Source organism: Ambystoma mexicanum, chromosome 6q, assembly GCF_040938575.1.
Source record: "Ambystoma mexicanum isolate Mex_15411 chromosome 6q, UKY_AmexF1_1, whole genome shotgun sequence".
Taxonomy (NCBI): Eukaryota; Metazoa; Chordata; class Amphibia; order Caudata; family Ambystomatidae; genus Ambystoma; species Ambystoma mexicanum.
In genome coordinates this window covers 548229999-548257553 of record NC_090937.1, presented here as the reverse complement: position 1 = coordinate 548257553, position 27555 = coordinate 548229999, and positions in this window count along the sequence as shown.

Sequence of the window (27555 nt, the reverse complement as noted above, 5' to 3'; positions counted from 1 at the left end):
TTTTCACTTGCTTTTGGGATATCATCTCCCTCCACCTTGTACGTGGCACAATCGTGTTCTTGCATATCTTCTACAGAACAGGGTTCAGTAATGAAGGTAGCAGTGTTCACACTTTTACATCTAACTACATGGACGTTTGGGCTGGATATTATTATCTTGTAAACTGTTGCTCTTTGTGTTGTGAGTGTCGATTTTATTCTCTCTAGGATTGCAAATAATGGATGTTCTGCATACAAAGTTACTGAGCATCCCATTACAATTGTGGCGCTCTTTTCTATCGCGAAGGCCTCTGCTGTGAGAGCTTGTTCGCACGCAAAGTGGCCCTGCATCACTGAGTCTAATGTGCCGTAGTAGTAGGCGAATGGTTTGTGGCCTCGCAATGTTTTTTGTGTTAGCACTGCCGTCATCAGCATTCCATTGCAATGTGAAAAGAGGTAGAACTCCCGGTCATAATCGGGGTTTGCTAAAACTGGGGCGCGTGTGATGAGATCTTTCAATTTGCAGTATTGTGTCATCATTTCCTGAGTCCATTTTATTGGGGCACTGCTCTTTTGTGCTTCTTTTAATGCTTGTAATAATGGACGTGTGTATGGCGCATAGTCCACAATCCATGCACGGCAGTTGTTACATATGCTGAGAAATTTCTGCATGTCCTTCACTGTTTTGGGTATCATTGCATGGTGTATTGCTGCCGCTCTGTCAGGTATTTTTCTTTTCCCATCTTTTGAAATTAACTGTCCCATGTACAACACTTCTGCTAGGCAACATTGAAGCTTGCCCTTGTCCACTTTGTACCCCTTTGTAGCTAGTAAATTTAGCAATGTAATCGAGTCTGCCCTGCACTGCTCCTCACTCTTGCTGCAGATGAGGAGATCATCCACATATTGAATTATTGTACTTTCTACATCATATTACCAATGTATTTGTGCAAAATTCTATTGAAGATGCTGGGGCTTTCAGAGTACCCTTGCCTCAATCTACAATGTTCATATCTGTTTCCTCCCAGTGTGAATGCTGTGAGATACTGACAACTGGGGTCAAGTGGCACTGAGAAGAACACATTTTTCAATTCTACAACTGTGAAACAGGTTACCTCCTTTGGGATGCTACACAAAATGGACACTGGGTTAGGCACTAGAGGGAATTCCTTCTGTATGACTTCATTAAGTGGGCAGAGGCCCTGTATCATCCTCCAAGCCCGTCCCCCTGCTTTTTTAATTGGGAAAATTGCTGTGTTACATGGTGAATTTGATGGTACTATTATACCTTGTTGTAATAACACATGTATAGTCCAGGGGTTTTGCATTTGCATTTCACATTGTATTTTGACACGCTACTTGTTGTTGCATGCCTTGCTGTTGGTGTTGCTGCCTCAGAAGCATGTTTTGCACTCTCTGCTGGGGCTCATTACAATACTGTTCTTGTTTTCCATCTCCTCCCATTGGTAACCCATAGGGGCTTCCTGGATGTGGGTGACCACATTGCTGCATGTTTCCCATTTTGATATGATGGAAGGTGGTTTTGCAAATAGGTCCTGAAATGCAGGCTAATGAATGTGCTTGTAGTCTTGTGTACTTGCGCACTGGACAGGCATCCATATTCTGTAGTAGTTTCATTTTTATTTTGTGAACCAGACCGAGCAGTCTAGTCATTGTAGAATTCTTATTGGCCCAGACACGGGTGAAATAGAAGAGGGCAATGTAAATACAGTGAGAGATCTGCCCTTGAGACACCGCAAGGGAAGCAGAGCCAACACTGTGCAGGAAGGAAAAACCGCTGTCAGGGACGCAAAACAGGAGGTTCTGGCATCCGCCCTGAACTTGACGTGGGAAGCCAACCCCACCCCATGAAGGGAGAAGAAGCAGAAGCGAGAAGCCAATCAGAAGCCTATGAGGAACGAGCCTTATCGGACTCACTAGTGAGAAAGTCACAAAGCCGTGGCACATGCAGGAGAGAAACGAGCTCCTCCAGTGTCAGAAAAGGCCCAGGTGAGGAAACTGTGAAGACACTCAAAAGGCACCAGGGTCTTGGAGGGTGCCAAGAGACATTGGGGGTTATTAGAAGTTTTGTGGTGCAGGAAAAGTGATGATAATAGTGGTGGTAATTCTGTGACCGGCAATCTTCCTGCACTGCAAAACTACAAGTTTGGTGGTGGGGTTTCATTGACTTACCGCCAGACAGGAGCTGGATGTAAATCAGGCTCCCACTGGCAAAAAACAACTGGTACTTCCCGCGCAAATACCAGCAATATCCTCCATGGAGTAGGACTCCATGGAATGGGGATTTACTGCCATTGCTGGCACCTGGATTATCCTGGCAATAACGGCATATCAGGCAACGGTAATGGTAGGTCACTTGTAATGAACACATCCTAAAAGGGGTTAGAGACCCTAATAAACAGGATACTTACCTGGCCAATTACCATAATTGGTATGCCATGGTAAAACTCCATAACCAACGGAGCAGCAGCACCAGCCTGAAGACCCTAACTGCCACACAAGGAAAACCGCCTCCTGGGACCTTCCTACTCCGGGCAGGTTAGCGAATCCGGTCTGCGTGAGCCACACTCCGGTAGGAGAAAAAAGAATGCAAAAAATACGTCCACCGCCATTGAGATAGAAAAGGGACTAGTCCCTTTTCGGAGGACAAGGCCATGGAAGACATGTTCCAAAATGGCCACCATAATCCAAAAAGGGACCTAGTCCCTTTTCTATTTCGATAGCGGCACAGAGACAAGAGGAGCATCAGGGACCAGAGCGCAGGGCTCCAGTCCTGCAGGTATGTATGGGTGGGGGAAGGGGAATTGGGGTTTTCTAGCATGGGGATGCAACAGGGAGAGTTTCCCTGTTGCCTCCCAACATTAGAAAAAAAAGGAAAAATGTGCCACCCGGCTTGGGAAGGGACTTGGGTTGCTGGAACAGCAGGCGGGGATTGTGCATTCTCGCCCACTCTTCCAGTCACCTGAATGGCTGAGCACCCTTCCCCGGTTGGGAATGGAATTGACTCCCACACCATGTCATTATGACATCACACCTTTTAATTGGTCAGGTCTTTCCATCATCTTTCTTAACCGAGAGACACTACCCAAGAAAACATGTCATGGAGGGGGCTGCACAATCTGGACAATTATAAACTCAAATTCATATTTCTTGCATATCTCATCATAGCAACATGAATCAATAATGAAATATGGATTTCTGTATTCTCATTTTCTCCATGAATACAGGAATATGCAGTTTGAATGTGTAAAGGCTCACTCCCCGTTTTACCAATGCAGAATAATAAAATGCAACACACCGCAGTGGGGAATGAGAATAGGAGAACAGGTTGCCAGATTTAGTAAGTTTATATAAAGTTGGCATCCAGAGAACTCTGCTGCCTCAAGAGCGCTCTGGCAAACAATACAGTTACAAAGAATTATAAAGGAAAACAGCATCATAAGTGACACAACTAGCATAGGGTACTACTTCAGTGCAGGATTGGCTGGAAGGTGGAGGCACATATATCGTTGTAGGCGCTGCTTCTCCCGGATAGGCTGCCCAGTTGGCGGGAGGGTGATCATCACGAGGTCCAGCTGTATGTGTCCAGGAGGGGTGAGGGTTAGGTCACGGTGAGATAGAGTTAACACTAATTAAGCTGGCATGAGAAACTATCATTCAATATATAATAAACAACAATCATTAGTATACCTTTGAATAAATGTAAAAAAAACTATAAATTGCATTCATGCAATTACACCATCTTTCATTGGGACTTTTATGGGGTACAAGACGCGGAGGGCTTGTCTTCTGTGATAACCAGGGCGACTGGGTGGTTTTTAGAACATCAAGGCAAGTGGGGAGTGCAATGACATATGTTAGTTTTAGAGCACAATATACTGTGACAGCGGTCTGGGTTTATTGGGGGCACTGTGGGGTGGGCTGCACAGCACGGTCACACTTCTGGTACATCAAGAGAATACCTTAGGAGGGCACAGGGTTACACTGGCAGTTATTTTCCAACAGCGGGGGCCAGGGAGCAGGGACAGGTTTGTGGAGATGGATGAGATACCAGGCATGGTTCGAACTGGTTCACATGCAGGACAGTGATCGTAGAGGAAGGGTAATATGATACATTCTGTTATTTGTTTCAATTATCCCCGGTCATCCGTGAGAAAGGGATTTGTGAAGCTCTTCAGACAGAGGAGAAAGGATGGGGGCTGTGAGCGCACTGTGCCTGGCACTGCAAAGGGGATAGAAGCCGTTTTGTACTATCGAAGTGGGGCGTAGTACAAAGATGGAGTCGAAGGCACGCAAAATGGAAGCCAAGTGTATCCTGCAATAGCCCCAGTTATGCTAATGTTAGCATTAGAGCAAAGGGGGAGTCCCCCACCATTGCACGAGCAAGTGGTCCATAATGTGCAGAATGTGCAAGGGGGCCCAAACGACCCCTCGCTCCCACACATTCCCCCCTTTCGTTACATCTAAAGTAACAAACCAATCCTTATGGTTATTTTCATTCCGATAGTACTCTGCTTCTTGCACTGTTTCATCCCATGCTGGTGTCCCTTTAATTGGGATCCAGACCCTACACACACTTCATAAACTTTGGCCTCTTCTAGCATATTCATCAGGTGTGCAGGTCATATATATACCGTCCCCATCCAGACCTACCCAGACCTCTCTATACCATTGTAGTTCCTGTGGTTGCTTAATTGTGGTATAATATAAGTTATCCACCTTGTCCCCACGCTGATGATATATGGCTATTAGGCGATACTTAGGGGGATTTGACTCTCCGGTTTGTATTTGAGCATCTTTTACATTTGCCCATTGTTACCATCATCTTTGCGAAACTAGGCATTGATGTTGCGAAACATCGAATGCCTACCTGGCACACACAGAAAACTAGAAACACAAAAACGATGAGTGGGACAAACATTTTCATCATCACAAAGAGCCAAGATGGTATCCAATTGAAGATGTCTTTGAACCAGTTTCTTGGCTAAATAGCGCCTTCCTTCAGCATTCGTTCCTCGAGACTGTGCACGGCCAAGATGATGTGGGAAAGGGTCCCATTGTCTACATCTTCAGAAGGTAAGAATGTGCAGCAGGCACTTCAGATTTTTCGCCAAACATCGCCGTCCATTGCTGTGAGGAGATCCAGGACGTACCGGTTCTGCATTGTCATCAACCGCAGGGCGCGGAGTTCCACTCTGATCACGTTCAATCCTTCTTCAGTGTCGTTGGCCAGTTGGATCAGCTCCCAGAGGATGATCTGCAGCCATTTGGCATTTACTCGTCCCTGGATGGAGTACTGGTGTTAGGAGGGAAGCAAAAAACATCTCAGCGGAGTTTAAAAGTTTGTATTTATCTGGAATGTCGGCCAGAAGCTCAGATGATTGGCTGGAAATATAGTTGGATGACCTTCTTTTGTGGGACACTCTGTCTTGCAGCTCATTTTCAGACAGAATGTTGTATGTGGAGGGTTCTGTTGTTGCTGGTTTAGGTGCTGCCGATATGCCAGCCGAACCTCTCCCCCCTTGGATATTGCTTTCTGGAATCACCACTGTGATCACAGTGCTGAATGCAGTGTGGCCATGGCACAGGTACCTCTCCACGATGGTGGAAGATGCAGGTATGCTTGCTTGCCACATACCCAATACGTGTCCATGAGTGCTGCTGTACCCTTTTTCATGTCTGGGATAATGATCGTTTTGTTGCATTTTCTGTTCGAGCCCATTTGCTCCTTTCCTTCACCATGGAAACGAAGTTCATGCTCAATTTCTTTCTGTGTTTTGATGGGTTTCTCGAGAGCTGTAACTCATGTGAGTTTTGCGATCTGTTGGGATCAGACCGGAGTGCATGTCTCTTTGACCCATTGAAAGTTCTCCTCAGTAAGTCCTTGCAACGCCTCTGCTTTGCATGTGATCGTCTCATAATGCCATTTGTTTTCTGTGAACCATGTCCCTCTGGTAACAAAAAAGGGTTCTTTGATACAAGTCACTCCTTGCGGCTTACTTGTGCAGGTTTTTTCATTCTGCAGTATTTCTATTGTAACTGTGTTTGGAAGGTGCTTCAAATCCTACACAATACGAGATTAACTAAACATTGGGCATGCAACAAGGGCACTTCTTGAGGTATAAAGACTTTGGGTGTGCCGAAGGAATGTGGAATGAGAGAGCAGACATAACAGCTCTCATTGGTTGCTTGTTTGGCGGTTGCACTTATGTCTGAGTACCATTTGTTTGATTGATCCGGCTGGCGGGGGTCTTCAATCTCATCTAATCCCAGGCCATGGTATGCATCATAGCTTTTCCCTCCTGCCCCCCTTTTCCACCTCCTCCTCCCCCCTTCACTGTTATCTATCATTTTCACTCTCCGGTACTTTAAGGGAAAGACATCTGCCCATGTTGTATCGCTTAGTTCACTAGCAGCTTGCCAACACTGTGGTACCTGGGGGTCTTGGGTAATTGGGTTATCGGGGTTAGAGTGCATTACAGTGCCATGTGAGGTAGGTTCTGTGGTTGCATGTGGATTTGTATTTGTCATGTCCGGCTCACCGAACCAGGAATAATCACCATCATATTAGTTAGTCTCATTATCTTTGTTGAAACCCATAGCAGCATGTGAAAAAACAGGGGTTTCGACAGTTCAGTTTTTATACAGCGCTGTGAGATTAACATTTACAGAGCCATTATGCTTCAAAATTGCCTTAACTCCAGCCCATATGAGGCTTGATCCTTCTCGTATTAGGTTTACCCCACCCCACCTCTTTCATATCCCCAATTATGAAAGTAAATGTCCAGTATAGGCCAACACAAAATAACATCACAGAAAATAATATTGCTGCAAACGCTAATCCACATTCGTAGTTGTAGTATTTATTTATTCTATTATCTACTCTATCACTATCTACATTTGAATTGTTGTTAGTGAGGGCCCTCCTCTCCGGTGATATAAAAGGGTTAAGTACACCAAAAATACCTTACTTTTAAACACATTTTCACATTCATTTTTCTATATTTTATACTATTAACTTGTATTTAGAATATAGCAAGTATCAGTAGGAAGGGATAAGCAATTAAAATGATATACAATAATATCGGAGACACCACGTGGGATATACACAGTACACCTCATCTTTTTTCTCAAAACTCTTTTATATACATTTTGTAATTTGTTTTACTTTATTTCTCTTTATGCATTTTCTCTCCTTACTCATTTTCATTTTTTCCTTCTTTACTGCACAGTTTTATTTTTCATCTTGTTTCTTCTTTAATCTAGGGTACTGCAGCATTTGTGTTTTCCTGTTGTTCATTTGGGGGTGTTGTACTATTGTGTGCTCTTCTCACATCTGAGAGATGCACCCAGTACTTCAGCCTCTTCACCTTTACTGCTGTGGGAGTGCAGTAAATTACTTCATATGGGCCATGAAATCGTGGGGAGTTCCATCTCCTCACGAAACTACGCACATACACATTTTCTCCTGGCATTAACTGTCCCGTAGGGCTATCCTGTTCTGTGTTATTGTATCTGTTTCATTATTCTGTGTGAATGCAGGTGCTATTTGCCTTGCTATACTTCATACCGCACTTGTCAGTTGGGTAAGGTATTCCTTAAATTCATCCACTAGCACTGTGGCAGCTCTGCGCGCGTCTGATGCTCTTCTTACTGGTGACAATGGCATATGTATGTGCCGTCCCGCCACTATTTCATGCAGGCTCAAATAATGGTCCTTACTTAGTTGCGTTCTGAGTTGGAACAGTGCTAGGAGCAAGCAATATATACAGTTCTTTTAAAGTATGTTGCATAACTTGGACAATTTACTTTGGAGAAGGCTGTTGATTTTTTCTACCACCCCATTCGCTTGCGGTTGTTAAATCAAACATAATTTGTGCTTTACCCCTAACAATGTCGTCACTTCTTTGAAGAGGTAATTTACAAAATGGTTGTCATTGTCTGATCTGATCACATCGCATATGCCCCATCGGGAGAATACTTCACGCACTATTTTTGCTGCACATTTTGCATCGGGGTGGGCGCATGGCCCTGCTTCGACCCACCTTAAGAATGGGCACACTATCACAATGAGGTATCTTGCCCCGTTGCATCTTTCTCCCATATCGGCATAATCAATATGGAGCTTTCTGAAAGGTCTGACCGGGCGTGGCAATGTTCCTCGTAATGTCCTGAGTGTCAGACCTGAGCTGTATATCTGGCATGTTGACATGTCAGTGCATTCTATCGTTAATTTTGATAAATGTTCCTGTAAATTTGGGACAAACCACTCCTCCAGAATGTCTGCTGCAATGTGTTGATTTGTTACATGTGTTGGAAAATGTAGCTGTTAAAATGCTATTTGCAATAATTCCACGGGCATCACTACCTTTCCTATTATTTCCTGTTGCCATATCAAATCTGTTGATGACTGTTTACATCCTCTTTTTCCCCATAATTCTTACTTTTCTGGGGGTGCACGTCTTTGTAACTCAATCATTTGTACTATGGGGTGCAATTGTACCCCTCATCTTGCACTTCGTGATTCTGTGTTTTTACAATGCATTCTAGTTGTTTGGGGACATTAAAGTATGCTGCTTCTTTTGCGGCATCGTCCAATAGTACTGCATACTGTACAGGTGAGCCATCTGCTCTTCTGAAGCCTCTTCTTCGCCATCGTGACAACCCCGAATGTAACATTGTTGTCACGTATGCCGAGTCAGAATATATTGTCACTGCACATCCTTTGGCTGTATGTAGTGCTTCAATTAGCACAATCAATTCCGCTGCTTGTGCTGAATAGTGTGATGGGAGGTGTTTCTGCACTATAACTTCGTATTCATCCCCTTCTATTCTTACCACTGCTGCTCCTACATGTTTTTCTCCTGTCTCACTATCAATTGATCCTGACCCATCCACAGTATGTGTCCCCTTCGTCCAGTGCATTTTCACTTGCTTTTGGGATATCATCTCCCTCCACCTTGTACGTGGCACAATCGTGTTCTTGCATATCTTCTACAGAACAGGGTTCAGTAATGAAGGTAGCAGTGTTCACACTTTTACATCTAACTACATGGACGTTTGGGCTGGATATTATTATCTTGTAAACTGTTGCTCTTTGTGTTGTGAGTGTCGATTTTATTCTCTCTAGGATTGCAAATAATGGATGTTCTGCATACAAAGTTACTGAGCATCCCATTACAATTGTGGCGCTCTTTTCTATCGCGAAGGCCTCTGCTGTGAGAGCTTGTTCGCACGCAAAGTGGCCCTGCATCACTGAGTCTAATGTGCCGTAGTAGTAGGCGAATGGTTTGTGGCCTCGCAATGTTTTTTGTGTTAGCACTGCTGTCATCAGCATTCCATTGCAATGTGAAAAGAGGTAGAACTCCCGGTCATAATCGGGGTTTGCTAAAACTGGGGCGCGTGTGATGAGATCTTTCAATTTGCAGTATTGTGTCATCATTTCCTGAGTCCATTTTATTGGGGCACTGCTCTTTTGTGCTTCTTTTAATGCTTGTAATAATGGACGTGTGTATGGCGCATAGTCCACAATCCATGCACGGCAGTTGTTACATATGCTGAGAAATTTCTGCATGTCCTTCACTGTTTTGGGTATCATTGCATGGTGTATTGCTGCCGCTCTGTCAGGTATTTTTCTTTTCCCATCTTTTGAAATTAACTATCCCATGTACAACACTTCTGCTAGGCAACATTGAAGCTTGCCCTTGTCCACTTTGTACCCCTTTGTAGCTAGTAAATTTAGCAATGTAATCGAGTCTGCCCTGCACTGCTCCTCACTCTTGCTGCAGATGAGGAGATCATCCACATATTGAATTATTGTACTTTCTACATCATATTACCAATGTATTTGTGCAAAATTCTATTGAAGATGCTGGGGCTTTCAGAGTACCCTTGCCTCAATCTACAATGTTCATATCTGTTTCCTCCCAGTGTGAATGCTGTGAGATACTGACAACTGGGGTCAAGTGGCACTGAGAAGAACACATTTTTCAATTCTACAACTGTGAAACAGGTTACCTCCTTTGGGATGCTACACAAAATGGACACTGGGTTAGGCACTAGAGGGAATTCCTTCTGTATGACTTCATTAAGTGGGCAGAGGCCCTGTATCATCCTCCAAGCCCATCCCCCTGCTTTTTTAATTGGGAAAATTGCTGTGTTACATGGTGAATTTGATGGTACTATTATACCTTGTTGTAATAACACATGTATAGTCTCTTTTATTCCTTCCTCTGCTTCTATAGACAATGGCTATTGTTTCACTCCCGGCGGAATTGCACCTGATTTCAGTTTTATTTTTATGGGTGTAACCTCTTGCAAGAGCCCTACACCATGCAGGCCTGTTGTCCACACATCTGGCAGTACCTTTTCCATATCCTCATTAAATATAGTGGGTGGTTTAGTCACACTAGCCATGACGGGGTTATGTATTTCTCTGTTCTGAATCATTATATCACATGATACACTTATCTCCATTATAATTTCCCCATCAGTTTCATTGTCAGTAAACAATTCTTCATCAGTTAAATCACGTATAGCTATGTTTGGGTCTATACACAGCACTGTTCTCCATTCACATCCATGCATGTCCAGTTCCATTACCGCAACACATTTGCTTGATACTTGCACTGCCTCTAAATCAATGGACATAATTGTGCCTGGCACAGCATCTGACTTTACAATGGGTGGAACACAAAGTCAGATGGCACTCTCCATTCCTTCCATGTTATCTCGAGCACTACTCTGGCAAGTACCCGTATCCCATAAATGAACATATCAATATCAATGGGTACCCCTTGTACTGCAATTTCATTTGACATAGTGCTGATCATTAACATGGCCCTTACTGGACATACCCCTGGGGTGCAGCATACTATCCCCCTTTCTGTAAAGGAGGTGGTCATATTCAATTTGCTCAGGAGGTCCCGTCCCAACAAATTTATTGGCAAGTCTTCATGGTACAGTATGGGTGCTTGCACTGTCTTCCCTCCCACTGTTATGTTTAAGTCTTTGAGTAAGGAACTTTTAAAATAGCCCCAGAGAACCCCTGCATTTCCACATTTTTTCCCAAGAGCGGGAACAGGCCTTCCATAAGGTACGATTTTTCAGCTCCCGAGTCCACCATAAAGATGAACTGTTTGTTGCCCATCTCCGCCCCCACCAGTTATTCCTCTTCTGCATGTAGGGTAGTTGATAGGACTGGACATGCATGTGCTTTCTGTGGGCTGTCCTAGTATGGATATGTTTCTGTCCCGGGGACTGAAAATACATTGTCCCTTACTACAGCTGCATCACGAAAAGGTGCTGGGGCTCCATTTGCAGTTGTTGCAAAAATGTTTGCATTTGCATTTCACATTGTATTTTGACACGCTACTTGTTGTTGCATGCCTTGCTGTTGGTGTTGCTGCCTCAGAAGCATGTTTTGCACTCTCTGCTGGGGCTCATTACAATACTGTTCTTGTTTTCCATCTCCTCCCATTGGTAACCCATAGGGGCTTCCTGGATGTGGGTGACCACATTGCTGCATGTTTCCCATTGGAGGGGGCCCTTGGTAATATCCCATTTGTCGCATCCTACATTCTCTTGAAAAATGCCCCCATCTCCCACAGTTCCAGCATGACCTTTGGGGTCCTCCCCTCATTCCTTGTCCTCCAAACCCTCCTCTTGCTGTAGGACCCCCAAATCCTCCTCTTTGTCCCCAGGACCCACCTCATCCTCTTGCGGGTCTTCCTTGCCATTGAGGTCCTTCGTATTGTTCCTTTCCCGCCCATTGCTATTACCTGTTTGCAGACCAGGCTGCTGCTATGCTTGCTGGTATATTTCCTATTCCCTCCTCCCCATCTCCAGGCCTCTCTGTGGGTAGAGCTGCATTAATCGCAGCGACTTCACCAATTTATTCTGAAAGAGCTTTGCTTCATCTGCCAACCTCCTCTGTGTTATCTCCTTTTCTCTCTCTTTGATCCTCCTACAATGGTGTACTATGATGCCTGAATCTCTGGCCACCCCTTGGCTTCTATCCCAGCTATTTTATCCAATGCCTTCTGCACCTCTTTTGGGAGCCCTCGCTTAATTATAAAATAGAATAATGCAGTGGATTGATCCAAAGCCGTGCCCATTTCTGATCTCTACAGGTCCTGTACCCAAAGAATGAATTGCGCAGCCTCTTCCTCCTCGCCGATAGTGCATTGCATCACTAAATGTAAATCAGGGGTTTCTGGGAAGTTTATCCACAATGCATCCCATGCTTGTGCTCTTATATTGTTAAATGACGACCCATCATGGCGGTCGCAGTTCATTGTTACTCCCGGGAAAACGGCCTTCACCCACACCCCATCTGCTTGATCACCGACGGCGGACACTTATAAACTTTTTCCATCAGCTATGGCCAATGGTACCCCTGCTCTGTTCTTTTCGAATGCATGTATCCACTTCGCCGTCCCACCCGAAAGTGGAGGAAGGAGTTTCAACAAGTTATTTTTGTCCATCTGTGCCCATGGTATGTAGTGCGGTCTTCCGTTTGTATCAGAAGCATCTGTAATTTAGCTTTTAGCTTTACCTCCTTTTTTACTTAACGTTCCCTTCTTTGTTTTACTTACCAACATGTTCCCTACTCTTTGCCTTAACCTCCCTTACCACCTTGGGAGCCCTCCCCCATCCTCAAGGTCTATCCGTAATGGGAGTGAAAATCTTGCTGCTGCCGGCCCTCCTCATACTCATCCAAATCACTCCATACCTCATCTATCTCCTCTTCTGACTCTCTTTCTCCCTGTCCCTCTCCTCCTTTGTCATCTGCAGCTTCTGCTCATACTATTCTTATTGGCTTGTCGTTTAAATGGAGGAAAAACTCTCCTGACTGCCAAACATGTTCTGGTCCGTCTGGCACATTCCCCTGTGGTGGTGGGGATGGTGTAGACACCCCCCCCGCTATGCTGGGTTGAGGTGTTAGGTCACTCGCCACACTTGTGGTGCCTCTCCTCCCCCAGCAGCATCTGTCCCCTGTCACACTGTGCTCTTAGCCGGGTTATTTCCATTTGAGTATTAGCAAGATTTATTTCGAAATCCCCAGTGAGACGTGCTAGGTCTAATGGTGGGGCGCTAGTGGGCCGGTATAATCCTCTTGTATCATCAGGTGGCGGTGACATGCAGCTGAAGCTGTCGGGGCACTCGGCGCAGGCACATACCTGGGCTCACTGTACCCTACTTCGGGTCGTGATAATAATGGATAAAGCTTAGTGAGATCATTTTCTCCTGTTTTTACTATGCACTCCTCTACGTTACTCCCTATCCCTCCGTTGGACCTACTTGCTCTTCTGAGGGCCTTTCCTTATTTATATCACTGCTCGGGGCTGCTTCTTCAAACATTCTCCTCAAATCTAGTACTTTGCGTCTGTTTTGTAGTTGCTTACCTCGATACTTTGCTACCAAATGAGTTGCTACAAGATCTAAGACTCTTTTCTCAAAAGACTCTCCTTCTGGCCATATTTGGGATGAACCCTCTCCTTTTATTTCTGTAAGCCATTGCTCATGATATTTTTGTATTTTTTCACTGTACAAGGGGAGGTGTTGACAGATATGTGCTAGTGGTGTGTCTCCCCCCATAATGTCTTTTCTCACTTCTTGTTATGTCTCGCTCTTATACTAGGGGTATTACACCATGTAATCAGAAAACCCTTTTCCAGTGTTATTATCAGTGTTTGCTGACCCACACCACGTTAAACATCAGAAACCTTATTCACTTACACCTTAATTTCTGCAATCACATAACACATTGTTCAGCAATATTTATTCTGTGAACATCATAATATGCACATACTTTATTGACAGACAAAAGCAAGTGACTTCAACAACATGAAACATGTAACATGTACTACCTTCTAATATGAATTACCCCTTTATTTTACTTCTATTCTCTTTTCCTCTTATTGCTATTTCTTTACATTCACTCCCCACCTCTGAGCCCCTTCAGGCTACCTCTTTGAAGAATTTTACTCACACGAAAACAGAATATCCTAAGTAACTATTTCAAGCCTACTAAATATATGAGACTCCTATGTTTTATTCTCTTTATCTTCACTTTACCCTGTACTGGTCAAGACAATGCTATGCGGCGCCACCTTATACCCCCCTTCGGAGCTAGGATCCCGTATTCCCTTTTATCTCTTTGTCCACAACAACCTAATGGCCATATAAAGGATAGTTAAGAAAAGCCTCACAGTTTCACTCACACAGACCCTAAACCCAAACTTCCAATTCCCACTTTCCCCCATGTCGTCACCCTTATCTTTTATATCATTATTTTTCAATGTTGCCCCTCATTTAAGAATCTCACAACCAGTACTCACGTGTCCAAGGTGGTCCGAGAGCCTCCGTTCACGGTCTATCCACAATCGGGACCGCACCCCAACCAAGTCGTGACCCACCTCGGCGAGCAGTTGGGTATTTGCAAAGATGACGGGAACCCTTGGAACCTTTCTTTTTGTGCAGACACTGGTCAACCACGGAGGCAATGGTTTTGCTGGGGGTATCCCGGATCTCGCCGCAGAGCATGGGGGCCTCTCTCGGTACACCTTTCTCGATCACATTGCGGGGGATCACCAAATGTAAAGGCTCACTCCCCGTTTTACCAATGCAGAATAATAAAATGCAACACATCCCAGTCAGGATTGAGACTAGGCAAACAGGTTGCAAGATTTAGTAAGTTTATATAAATTGGAGAACTCTGCTGCCTTGAGAGCGCTCTGGCAAACAATACAGCTATAAAGAATTATAAAGGAAAACAGCGTCATAAGTGACACAACTAACATAGGGTACTACTTTAGTGCAGGATTGGCTGGAAGGTGGAGGCACATATATCGTTGTAGGTGCTGCTTCTCCTGGATAGGCTGCCCAGTTGGCGGGAGGGTGAGTGTCACGAGGTCCAGCTGTATGTGTCCAGGAGGGGTGTGGGTTAGGTCACGTTGAGATAGAGTTGCACTAACTAAGCTGGCATGAGAAACTACCATTCAATATATAATAAACAACAATCATTAGTATACCTTGAATACATCTAAAAAACCTATAAATTGCATGCATGCAATTACACCATCTTTCATTGGGACTTTTATGGGGTACAAGGTGGGGAGGGCTTGTCCTCTGTGATAACCTGGGTGACTGGGTGGTTCTTAGTGTAACGCTCACCTGGTTCCCACGGGGGCGCTGGTCTAACCTGGATTGCTGTGGCCTCTTCTATCGTGAGGCGCAGGACCCGGAACACCGATTGGACAGGACCTCCAAATCGTGCTTGCCTGGCCCGTAGGAATATCCTTCTGCAGATGAGAAAGGGGATTAACAGTATGCAGAATAGTGTGCTAGCTCCCCCCTTCCCTCCTTCCCCCTTCGTTCATCTCTAACTTCCTCCAAACCCCGGTTTAAGCTCACCTTATGGTTTGGAAGGATGAACTCTCCATCCTGCTTCTGGTGCAGGGGCAAGTGTTCGTCCAGTTACTTCACTGGTTTTCAGAATGGCGCTGGCAAAATCCACTTGACTTTCCTGAGCGATGCGCCGTAAGTATGAAAGTTCAAAGTTCAAGTGAGGCCCCCTTTATGTTGTCTTTCTAACCTGTGATCTGTCCTTTATTTCAGGTGCAGAGTGAAGGCGATGTGTCGAGGGGTTAAACTGCTGAGGTGAGTAGTGATGAGGGCGATCCCTCTAAATCTCCTTATCATTCCCCAGAAATGTCTCTTGTCCTTTCCCCATAGGGGCTGGGGTACGGTACCTGCCAACGGGGCGGCGCAGACCCGAAATGTGGAAGAAAAGCCGGTAAGTATTATGGCTGTTAATCAGGCTTTCCTTCTGTGTTCCTTCTGCTCACCTTTTGTTTCTTCCTCTCTCCCCTAGGTGCAGAGATGTGGCGTCCGATGCTGACAGCCTCAATGGAGCCGGGAGATGTCTCGAGGACAGGTGAGTGAAGCGTGGCGCTGCAGCGAGCAACGCGATGCTTTTAAATGGAAGTCTTTCTTCTGGGATGCTGGCGAGAAGATTCCGGATGCAGGTAAGAAGTTTGAAATGGTCCTTGGTTTTCACCTTTCTCTTCTCTTCCTTCCTTGCAGGTCTTCCAGGTTCGAGGTGGGCGTGGCTGGAGTCCAGGAGCAGGAGCAGACACGGTGAGCGTTAAGCTGCAGGAAGCAGAACAACGCGAAGCATGAGCTGCTGTCTGGGCGTGGCTTAAATAGCCTCCAAAGAAGTCCCAGGTATGTATCCTTCCCCAACTAGGTATGTATCCTTCCCTGGCCACGCCCGAGTGCAAAAATAGTCCCTATGAAAAAATAGTCCCTTTCAGGTCTCAGGGAGGCCTGAAGCGTGCAGCATGGTCTGCATCAGGTAAGTGCACAAAACACCTCCCTTTATGAGCCGGGCGCCTATGGCGCCAGGACTGATGTCCAACATGAGCCTGGCGCCAAAGGCGCCAGGACTGAGTCCAAAGAGCCCCTATAAGGGGCTGCTGGGCTTTTACCCGAGGGCATGATGCCTGCTTCCAGGGGTGCTGGGCCTGGCCTGGTGCTCCGGGGATAGGCATCATGACAGCACTCCCCCCCCAAGGCCCCTCCCAAGGTCGTTCCTTCTGGAGGTTTCGGTTTGTTTGGGAAATTCCGATGGAACCTTTTTACCAGCCGAGGTGCATGTACGTGATCACTGGGTTCCCAAGAACTTTCCTGAGGCCCGTACCCTTTCCAATCAATTAGATAGAAAAGTTTTGATTTTGAGATCTTAGAATCCAAAATGTTCTTCACCTCGAATTCAGGCTCCCCATATATCTGAATCGGTTCTGGTGGCTTTCTTAATCTGGTTCCTGGGTGCACTCGTTTCAAAAGTGACACATGAAAAACGGGGTGAATCCGCATGTTAGCTGGTAGATCGAGCTTGACTGCCACTGGGTTGATTATAGCTTTGATCGAGTAAGGGCCTAAATACCTTGGATTAAAAGTTCGAGGCCCCTTGAGTGATAGGTGTTTGGTAGCCAACCATACTTGATCCCCTATTTGGTATGGAGGCACCTCTCTTCGATGCAGATCTGCATTCTTTTTGTATTTCCCTTTCGCATGTTGCAAATGTGCAGTTGCATCCTTGAAGGCTTGAGTAATCGTACAATGCAAATGGTCCACTGCGGGCATTTCAAGGCTCAGAGGTGAGTCCAAGTCTGAAGTACGAGGGTGATGTCCATATAGGGTATAAAAGGGGCTCTGACCAGTTCCAGGGTGTATCGATTTATTGTATGCATATTCTGCCACCCATAAAATGTCCTTCCAATTACCCTCCGATTGGTGCAACATACATCGTAGATATTGTTCAAGGGTCTGGTTCGTTCTCTCCGTCTGACCATCGGTCTGTGGGTGGTGGCTGGTCGAGAGTCTTACGTCGATTTGTGCCAGTTGACAACACTTTTTCCAAAAATGAGAAATAAACTGCCTTCCCCGATCGGAGACTAGTATGGACGGGAATCCATGCAAACGGATGATATTTTCGAGGAATTCTTTGGCAAGAACAAAGGCTGAAGGTAATCCTTTCAACGGAATAAAGTGGGCCATTTTGGAAAATAAATCCACCACGACCAGAATAGTATTGTAACCATTACAAGAGGGCAGGTCCGTGATAAAAACTAGCGACAGGGTGTGCCAAGGTGCTGGTGGAATGTCTAAGGGCTGAAGAAGACCGGCGGGTCTTGTCTTTTGACCTTTGTTTTGGGCACAAACTCCACAGGACATCACAAATGATTTAATATCCTTTCGCCAGGAAGGCCACCAGAATTGTCGTTTAACCTTTTCCTCTGTTTTGGCAATGCCAGGATGTCCTTCCATCAGGGTATCATGATGACGGGAAATAACCAGTTCTTGCAATTCCTTTTCTGGCAAAAATAAGCGTCCTTGGAAGTAAGGTAAGCCATCCTTGATTGAAAAGTTAGACCCCCTTTTGATCCAATCCTGCAAGGCTGAGTCCAGGAATTGTTTCACTCATGCTTGAATGTCTTCAAGGGTTTGTAAAGTGGTTATCCCCAAAATTCTTTGTTCGGGAATTATCGGCACAGGTTCTGAGTTTGTGTCTATTTCTTCCATTCCAATTCGGGATAGAGCGTCCGCCTTACCATTCTTATAGCCGGGGCGGTAGGTGATTACAAAATCGAACTCAGCAAAGAACAAAGCCCATCGGAGCTGTCGAGACAATTGAGCCTTGGCAGTTTTTAAATATTGTAAATTTCGGTGATCACGGTGATGGTATGCCGGGCGCCGAGGAGATAATGCCGCCAAGCCTTGAAGGCGGACTTAATGGCTAATAGTTCCTTATCGGTGATCGCATAATTTATCTCCGGCGGCGAGAACTTTCTGGACCAAAATGCTACGGGGTGCAGTTGGTTGGTTTCAGGGTCTCTCTGAGACAGGACAGCTCCCATGGCTAAGCTGGACGCGTCGGTTTCGACTATATATGGGAGATCGGGATGCGGGTGCTTCAAAATAGGTGCGGACGTGAACTTAGCTTTCAACTCCTGAAAGGCCTGTTCGGCTTCCTCGGTCCATTCAAAACGTTTATTTTTTCGCAAGAGTGCAGTGATGGGTTGCACCACACGTGAAAACTCCGGGATAAACCTGCGATAAAAGTTGGCAAAACCAAGCATGCTTTGGACACCTTTCACCGAACTAGGTGATGGCCATTTGAGGATGGCATCCACTTTCCGTGAATCCATTCGGACCCCTTTAGGTGTCAGGATGAATCCGAGAAACTCAACCTCGGTGGTATGGAAAACACATTTTTCCAGCTTGGCAAACAGTTTGTGCTGGCGCAGTTTCTCTAGGACGGCCCTGACATGCTTTCTGTGATCAGATTCCGAAGAGGAGTACACAAGAATGTCATCGATATACACGACAACACAGACATCAATGAGTTCCCGAAGGACATCGTTTATGAAGAATTGGAAGGCTGCAGGCGCGTTGCACAACCCGAAAGGCATCACCTGGTATTCGAATAGTCCATATTTTGTACAGAAGGCCGTTTTCCATTCGTCGCCTTCTTTTACTCGTACCAGATGATAAGCCCCCCGGAGATCTAACTTGGTGTATAAGCAAGCGTCCTTCACCTGGTCAAGGAGTTCAGGGATCAGAGGCAGAGGGTAACGATTTTTAACAGTTATCTGGTTCAATGCGCGGTAATCGATACAAGTTCTAAGGTCGCCTTCTTTTTTAGGCACGAAGAACAAAGCTGAGGATGCTGGGGACTTTGACGGGCGAATGAATCCACTGTCGAGGTATTGATCTAAATATTGTCTCAAATGCAGATTCTCTGGTTCAGTAAGGGCGTAAATCCTGCTACAAGGGGGTTGTGCACCGGGCACCAGATCGATTTGGCAAACGTACGATCTGTGGGGAGGTAACGTGTTGGCCTGTTCCTTTTGGAAGACGTCCTGAAAGTCTTGGTACTCTGGAGGTAGTTGCACGGGGACAGAGGTTACTGATTCTAGATTAATCTTTGGATTTTCTGGGTAGCAGGTTTGTGCACAATCCGGGAAGGTTATTCTCTTAGCTCGCCAATCAATTCGAGGATTATGTGTCTCTAACCAAGGGATTCCGAGAATAAGCTGAAACTGTGGAGCCTTGATTACATCAAACACAACTGCCTCCCGATGGCCATTCGGACCTACAAGTGTCACCTCAGCTGTGGAATGTGTTACCAGTCCAGAGGCAATTTCGGTTCCATCTACTGTGGTGATGACATCTTTGTTGGTTTTAGGACGCAGAGGGAGGTTTATCCTAGAGACCAATTCTCGATCCACATAGTTTCCTATAGCCCCACTATCGATGTATGCCTTTATAGCATGCAACCGTTTAGGCTGTTCCGGATCTACAAGGACCATTGGCACAATGAAATGCGAGGTCTGAGAGTTAGTTTTCAAGCTCGGCAAGCGGACCCCTACGCTTGCCGGGCGTGGTCGTTTCCCGATACAGAGTTTCCATGGATTTTATCAGCTGCTCCTACCCCCTTCTTTGCGGCTTAACCGGGCAATCTCGTAGAAAGTGTCCAGAGGACCCACAATAAGGGCATAATTGCATCTGTCGTCTTCTTTCCCGTTCTTTTTGAGTTAGGGGTCCTTTCACACCTCCGATTTGCATAGGCTCCGAGGCATCAGCCCCTTGGGGTTAGCGTGGGTCTTGGCCAACACCCAGGTTTCAAACTTGGACCGATCTGCTTTTCTGTTTTGCAGCATGTGATCCAATTGGACCACTAAGTCTATATATTCAGTGCATTCTTGGGGCGGATTTACAACTTGTGCCAGGACAACTTTAAGTTCTCCGCGTAGACCTCGATAGAATAACGTGATTCTTTTATCCTCTGGCCAACCAGTTTCCACAATTAGTCTATTGAAGGTTGCAATGTAGGATAGAAGGTCTTGATTGCCCTGTCGCAGAGATAGAAGTTCGTCATCCAGAGCCTGTCCCTGGGAGTGTTGAGCAAATAACCTTTCCATGCTTGTTTGAAATCCTTGAAAATCACGAAGAATAGGGTCATCTTGAGTTACCAGTGGGACTGACCTATCGGCAGCACAGCCGCTGAGATATGACAACACAAAGGCTACCTTGGTCTGATCATTAGGGAAGGCCCCAGGTCTGCATAGGAAGTGCAAACGACACTGATTCATGAATACGGCGAATCGTTTGGGGTCCCCAGCAAAGTGTTCAGGTGGGGCCAGCGGCATGTTTCCAGGTAGATTAATCTGCCCAGGTTACTGGAAACCACAGGAGCGGGGTTCCCCCCGGAACCGGGTAAAGGAGTTTGTCCAGCTTGACCTTGCAAAAGCTGTCTAGCCAGGTCATCAGCTCTATCCTTTATTACAATCACTTCCCTCCTGAGGGCACTAGTCTCTTGATGAGTGGCGTGTACTTCGGCCCGTAATTCCCCCAGTAATTGGGCCAACTGGTCAGTTTCGGAAGTTTCCATAGCGCCTGGGTGGGAATTTGTAGGAAGGCTTCGCGTTCTGTAACGCTCACCTGGTTCCCACGGGGGCGCTGGTCTAGTCTGGATTGCTGTGGCCTCTTCTAGCGTGATGCGCAGGACCCGGAACACCGATTGAACAGGACCTCCAAATCGTGCTTGCCTGGCCCGTAGGAATATCCTTCTGCAGATGAGAAAGGGGATTAACAGTCTGCAGAATAGTGTGCTAGCTCCCCCCTTTCCCCCTTCCCCTTCGTTCCTCTCTAACTTCCTCCAAACCCCGGTTTAAGCTCACCTTATGGTTTGGAAGGATGAACTCTCCATCCTGCTTCTGGTGCAGGGGCGCGTGTTCGTCCAGTTACTTCACTGGTTTTCAGAATGGCGCTGGCAAAATCCACTTGACTTTCCTGAGCGATGCGCCGTAAGTATGAAAGTTCAAAGTTCAAGTGAGGCCCCCTTTATGTTGTCTTTCTAACCTGTGATCTGTCCTTTATTTCAGGTGCAGAGTGAAGGCGATGCGTCGAGGGGTTAAACTGCCGAGGTGAGTAGTGATGAGGGCGATCCCTCTAAATGTCCTTATCATTCCCCAGAAATGTCTCTTGTCCTTTCCCCATAGGGGCCGGGTACGGTACCTGCCTACGGGGCGGCGCCGACCCGAAATGTGGAAGAAAAGCCGGTAAGTATTATGGCTGTTAATCAGGCTTTCCTTCTGTGTTCCTTCTGCTCACCTTTTGTTTCTTCCTCTCTCCCCTAGGTGCAGAGATGTGGCATCCGATGCGGACAGCCGCGATGGAGCCGGGAGATGTCTCGAGGACAGGTGAGTGAAGCGTGGCGCTGCAGCAAGCAACGCAATGCTTTTAAACGGAAGTCTTTCTTCAGGGATGCTGGCGAGAATATTCCGGATGCAGGTAAGAAGTTTGAAATAGTCCTTGGTTTTCACCTTTCTCTTCTCTTCCTTCCTTGCAGGTCTTCCAGGTTCGAGGCGGGCGTGGCTGGAGTCCAGGAGCAGGAGCAGACACGGTGAGCGTTAAGCTGCAGGAAGCAGAACAACGTGAAGCATGAGCTGCTGTCTGGGCGTGGCTTAAATAGCCACCAAAGAAGTCCCAGGTATGTATCCTTCCCCAACTAGGTATGTATCCTTCCCTGGCCACGCCCAAGTGAAAAATTAGTCCCTATGAAAAAATAGTCCCTTTCAGGTCTCAGGGAGGCCTGAAGAGTGCAGCATGGTCTGCATCAGGTAAGTGCACAAAACACCTCCCTTTATGAGCCTGGCGCCTATGGCGCCAGGACTGATGTCCAACATGAGCCTGGCGCCGAAGGCGCCAGGACTGAGTCCAAAGAGCCCCTATAAGGGGCCGCTGGACTTTTACACGAGGGCATGATGCCTGCTTCGGGGGGTGCTGGGCCTGGCCTGGTGCTCCGGGGGTAGGCATCATGACACTTAGCACATCAAGGCAAGTGGGGAGTGCAATGACATATGTTAGTTTTAGAGCACAATATACTGTGACAGAGGTCTGGGTTTATGGGGGGCACTGTGGGGTGGGCTGCACAGCGGGGTCACACTTCGGGTACATCAAGAGAATACCTTAGGAGGGCACAGGGTTACATTGGCAGTAATTTTCCAACAGCGGGGGCCAGGGAGCAGGGGCAGGTTTGTAGAGATGGATGAGCTACAAGGCATGGTTCAAACCGTTTCACACGCAGGACAGTGATCACAGAGGAAGGGTGATATGATACATTCTGCTATTTGTTTCAATTATCCCCGGTGCATCCATGAGAAAGGGATATGTGAAGCTCTTCAGACAGAGGAGAAAGGGTGGGGGCTGTGAGCGCGCTGTGTGCAGCGCTGCAAAGGGGAGAAAAGCCTTTTCGTACTATCAAAGTGAGGCCTAGTCCAAAGATGGAGTCGAGGGCACACAAAATGGAAGCCAAGTGTATCCCGCAATAGCCACAGTTATGTTAGCATAAGGGCAATGGGGGTGTCCCCCGCCATTGCATGAGCAAGTGGTCCATAATGTGCAAGGGGAGCCCAAACGACCCCTCGCTCCCACACAAATGTATGCAATGAAATATTACTTATTTATAATTGTATTCATTTAAGAAAATCCTACAAATATCATTTTTAGTCTCCTTTGAAAAAGGAGAATCTCATGGCTGCAAAACACACTTTAATTTTAATTAATGTAATATTGTTAGATAATGTTGAACATCGTTTTTAAATGCATTTCTGGTGTTAACTTTAAATAACTTAATTTCCTTGAATTATGAAACCTTATTAGCAGACAGGGGCATCTTTTGTTTGCAAATCCTCTCGTGGCTTGGCAAGTGCTGGACAACGTTAAATAACTAAAGTGAAATGGGAACACTCTAGTGTTTTCTGGCCTTTGAATCCTGCACCTGTACAATAGAGACTTGTGTTATTTATTTAGCCCAGATTGCATCAGTCCTAGTCCCATAATTTCTAATTTCTATTCAGTTTTTTTTGGTATTTGGGTGAACATTGAACAGATGGTGTTATCAATATAGGAATTGTAATGGGTTTCCCTGGTGTAAGATAAATAAGTCTTGTTTCTCCTTAGTTGTCAACAATCATTTGCTGGAATTTCAACCCTATCCCCATTAACAATAGGCATGTGTTCAGCTTGTTGTCAGGTTTTGTGGAAAATGATCAGTGGCAAAGCCAAGTAGTGGAATATGCCAGAGAGAATGGAGTCAGAGAAGGGTGAAAGGTGAGTGTGGAGGTGAGCAAGGAATGGAAGTGCAAGAAGAGGTGAAATGGGCAAAGAGAGTTGAACGTCAAGGAGGTGTGGGAAGAGTTGAAGAGTTTGGAGGAGGTAAACATGAAGGAGCAGGGGAGCAAACAGAAGGGAGTTGAGGAGATTATGATCCTGGAAATGTGGAGAGGAAAGAAGAGATTACAGAAGGTTGCAATTCAGGTGGGGTAACAGGGGAGACGGAAGGAGGTGAACATCAAGGAGGAAAATAGATAGCAGAGGAGAATTGAGAGAAAGAATGAGAGATAAAGTGTTTGACAAGAGGAAGGTGGAAAAGTGGCAAGGAAGAAGGAAAGATAGTGAAGGCAAGGAGAAGAGATATGAGGCAAGGAAGATATTAGGATGTCCCCCAGATGTGTAGACAAAAGGAAAGGGAAAAGACAGTGCAAGCCTGTTGTTGTCGGGGGATACTGGTGGGGAACAGAAACATGGCGAGACATCAAGGAGTTTAAATGACAGCCAGATGGCTGGTGGTAGGGTGCAGTTACAGATCTGTAGAATTAATTGGCCATCCGCTTAGTGAGGGGTGAAGTAAGATGGGCTTGTGTAGTAACATCAAGATCCTGGATCAGGGAGGTCAGGCCATTCCCCACCCAGTAACTAAACACCTTCCTGACCTACCTCATATCATGGAGACTGAGGAAACGGCTTATGACAAGCCACAAGCTGCAGTAAGGGTGCCCCAGTGGCCTATCGGGAAGGGCCACTCACTCATCAAGACTCTACTCACCTGATAAACTTAGTACCAAAGACTTTAACTTTAGTGAGAACCCATGCAGCAAGTGTTTGTATCAGAGACATTACTAGTCCTAAAAGGGGAAAGAAGTGATTTGAGAAGTTGTCTCACCTTCGAATTCACTCTCCCTTCAACAACTAGCAAGCAAGTTAAAATATGAGCATACGAACCATAATGTCATAGGGAAGGATTACACAGGGTGTCAGATAGCTGTAGGAGAACTTGACACGTGAGATATGAATTACCTACTAGGAGAATCCTAGGAGAGACTTTAATAACACACCATCCAGACCAGGGCATTACATGCTTATTAAAAGGGGTGCCACCAAGTCAATAAGACACCTTTTGGGGAAGGGTAACACTGACAGGGAACATGCCCCTTCACTTGTTTTAGTTTATCCCCTTTCCCATCCTCAGTTACTACGAATTCCAAATAAAGGCCCAACGCCTTAAAACGTATTCATGTGTATATGGGTGTTTTCTCAATGTCTTCCCCGTAGGCCCCATGGCTTAGAATCAGCCCCAGAGTGGTTTAGAACAGCAGCTCTTCAGTTAAGCATGCACACAGGGTCCGCCCTGTTCCGTGCTCAGCTGTGACACAAGCCTGCAGGGTTAGAACTTCCAGTCACATTAGAATGCTGCCACTTAGTTGTGCCCTGGGTTGTGATATACGAGGGACACAAACATGAAGCACTGGGTGGTTGAGCTTAAAAACATCCAGCACGAAATAACGTGGACCTTTTGTGAGCCTGAAAAGGCCACTGCCCAGAAGAAAAGCAAGAGTGATGTAATGTAGAGACATTTCAATCAACACAATGAAAAAATAAAATACCGATAGCTCAGTGTTTTGACAGCTTTTGGAACGTGCACCTTATGCATTGTTTGCACAACGAGGGGAGCAAATGGACAAAAGATTACGCTGTGATAGACCATGGCAGTGAAAACAAACTGTTCTTTGCGGAAAATCAAAAGCTTCTTCCAGAATGACAACAATACAAATATATTGACCACACCAGAGTGCAAACAAAATCACAGCGCACAGTGGGGTTGACACGCAGTTCACACAGAACAAGACTTTAAGTGATGTTCTCTGTTTGCAGAGCAATTTGGGAGTTCATGTGGGCTGCAGTCACAATCATGCGAGTGCAGCTCTAAACGCGAGAGGTGCATAATGCCCTTTCGCTATCGATTTCAGGTTTCCCATGCACCACAAATGCACCGCAAAACAAGTGTACATGTTCTCTATTGTTGCCGTGAATTGTATGTTCTTATTTTGCTAGCGTGAATTCCAGAGGAAGAGAGAACGCAATTTTACCGCAACATTAAAAACGAAAACAGCAACGTTTATGTACATGGAGATGAATGTAGATCACCATGGAACGGGAAGTGGGTATGATATACACATGTACCATTCCAAATTATTTTGGCAGCATGCTCAATAATGAGCAAGCATAGCATGCGTCTATTGTAACTCGGACACGATATGAATAGGTTGAGGCTTTGTTGTGTAACTTGCACACGATATGATTAGGTTGAGGCTTTGTTGTCAATGAAAATAAATCAGCCGATTCGAACAGTTTGAGGTAGCATCCAGGCAAAGTGTTCAAAAGTATGTCAGCAGAGGCACATCTGGGGGTAATTCATAGAATTCACGCGGGCAGCGCAGAGAGGGAGCGTGCGCCAGCGTGGGCCAGCCGTGTGCGCTAAACAGCATTCTGGCGCACAGCGTATTCATGTATTTCCCAAGCCATTTGGAGCTGTGGCGCAGCGAACATCCTGCAGCGCCAGTTACGCCCCCAAGAACGCCCCTTGTGCAAGAAAAAGCCATCAAAATCCCTAATACAATGCAAAGGGCCGCGCTAACCCTGGACCAGCTCACAGGGCCGCTACACTGTAAGTGCGTGAAAAAGTACGCGTACCCCGCTAGCGGCAGACAAAACACGTGAAAATGTACTTGTGCACACCCTTGAATACGCGTACCCCGCTCGTGGCAGCCAAAACATGTGGAAAGCAACTCGCGCACCTCCTTCAATACGCGTACTCTGCCTGCGCCAGGCAAATTGCATGGAAAATGTCCCCACTGTGGTGTGGGATGCCTGTGGGTCATGGCCAGGGGTGATGATGGGCTGCCTGTAGGGCATGGCCAGGGGTCATGTGCTGCCTGCGGGTCATGGTCTGGGGTGATGGGCTGACTGCAGTGCATGGCCAGGAGTCATGGGCTGCCTGCGGGTCATGGTCTAGGGTGATGGGCTGCCTGCGGGGTATGGCCAGGGGTGATGGGCTGCTTGCGGGGCATGCCCAGGGGTGATGGGCTGCCTGCGGGGCATTGTCTGGGGTGATGGGCTGCCTGCGGGGCATGCCCAGCGGTGATGGGCTGCCTGCGGGGCATGGTCTGGTGTGATGGGCTGCCTGCGGGGCATGGGGAGGGTGGATGGACTGCCTGCGGGGCAGCCCCAGGGGTGATGGCTGCCTGCGGGGCATGGTCTGGGGTGATGGGCTGCCTGCGGGGCATGGGGAGGGTGGATGGGCTGCCTGCGGGGCAGCCCCAGGGGTGATGGCTGCCTGCGGGGCATGGTCTGGGGTGATGGGCAGCCTGCGGGGCATGCCCAGGGGTGATGGGCTGCCTGCAGGGCATGGGGAGGGTTGATGGTGTAAGTGATTTAAATCCGGCACACATCCAAGTCAACGCCTAGCATGTAATGCACAACTGAAATTCTTATGTATTTTTGTCTAAAAGTTCTTTATTCTGAACGATATACCACTCATATCACACCCCTCTCCTAGAACCCCCCCGGTCACATTGAACCAGGAATCAGGCTGGTTTGTAAAGTTAAAATATTTATTTCTGTATTTGCTATTTAATCACACTATGTTTTAATGGGTACACAATAATCACCAATGGGGTGATGTAACAATGAATAATCTCTTTAATACACAAGGAGTAATAGTGAGCAAAACAATTCAGCACAGAAATAATACTTTTTGTGTGTATTCAGATCAGATAGCACTGTGGTTATAGGTTCCCCCTGCACACCCGTCAACCCCCCAATAGGCAATGTAAAGAGATATGAGGAGAGATCAGGTATTCAG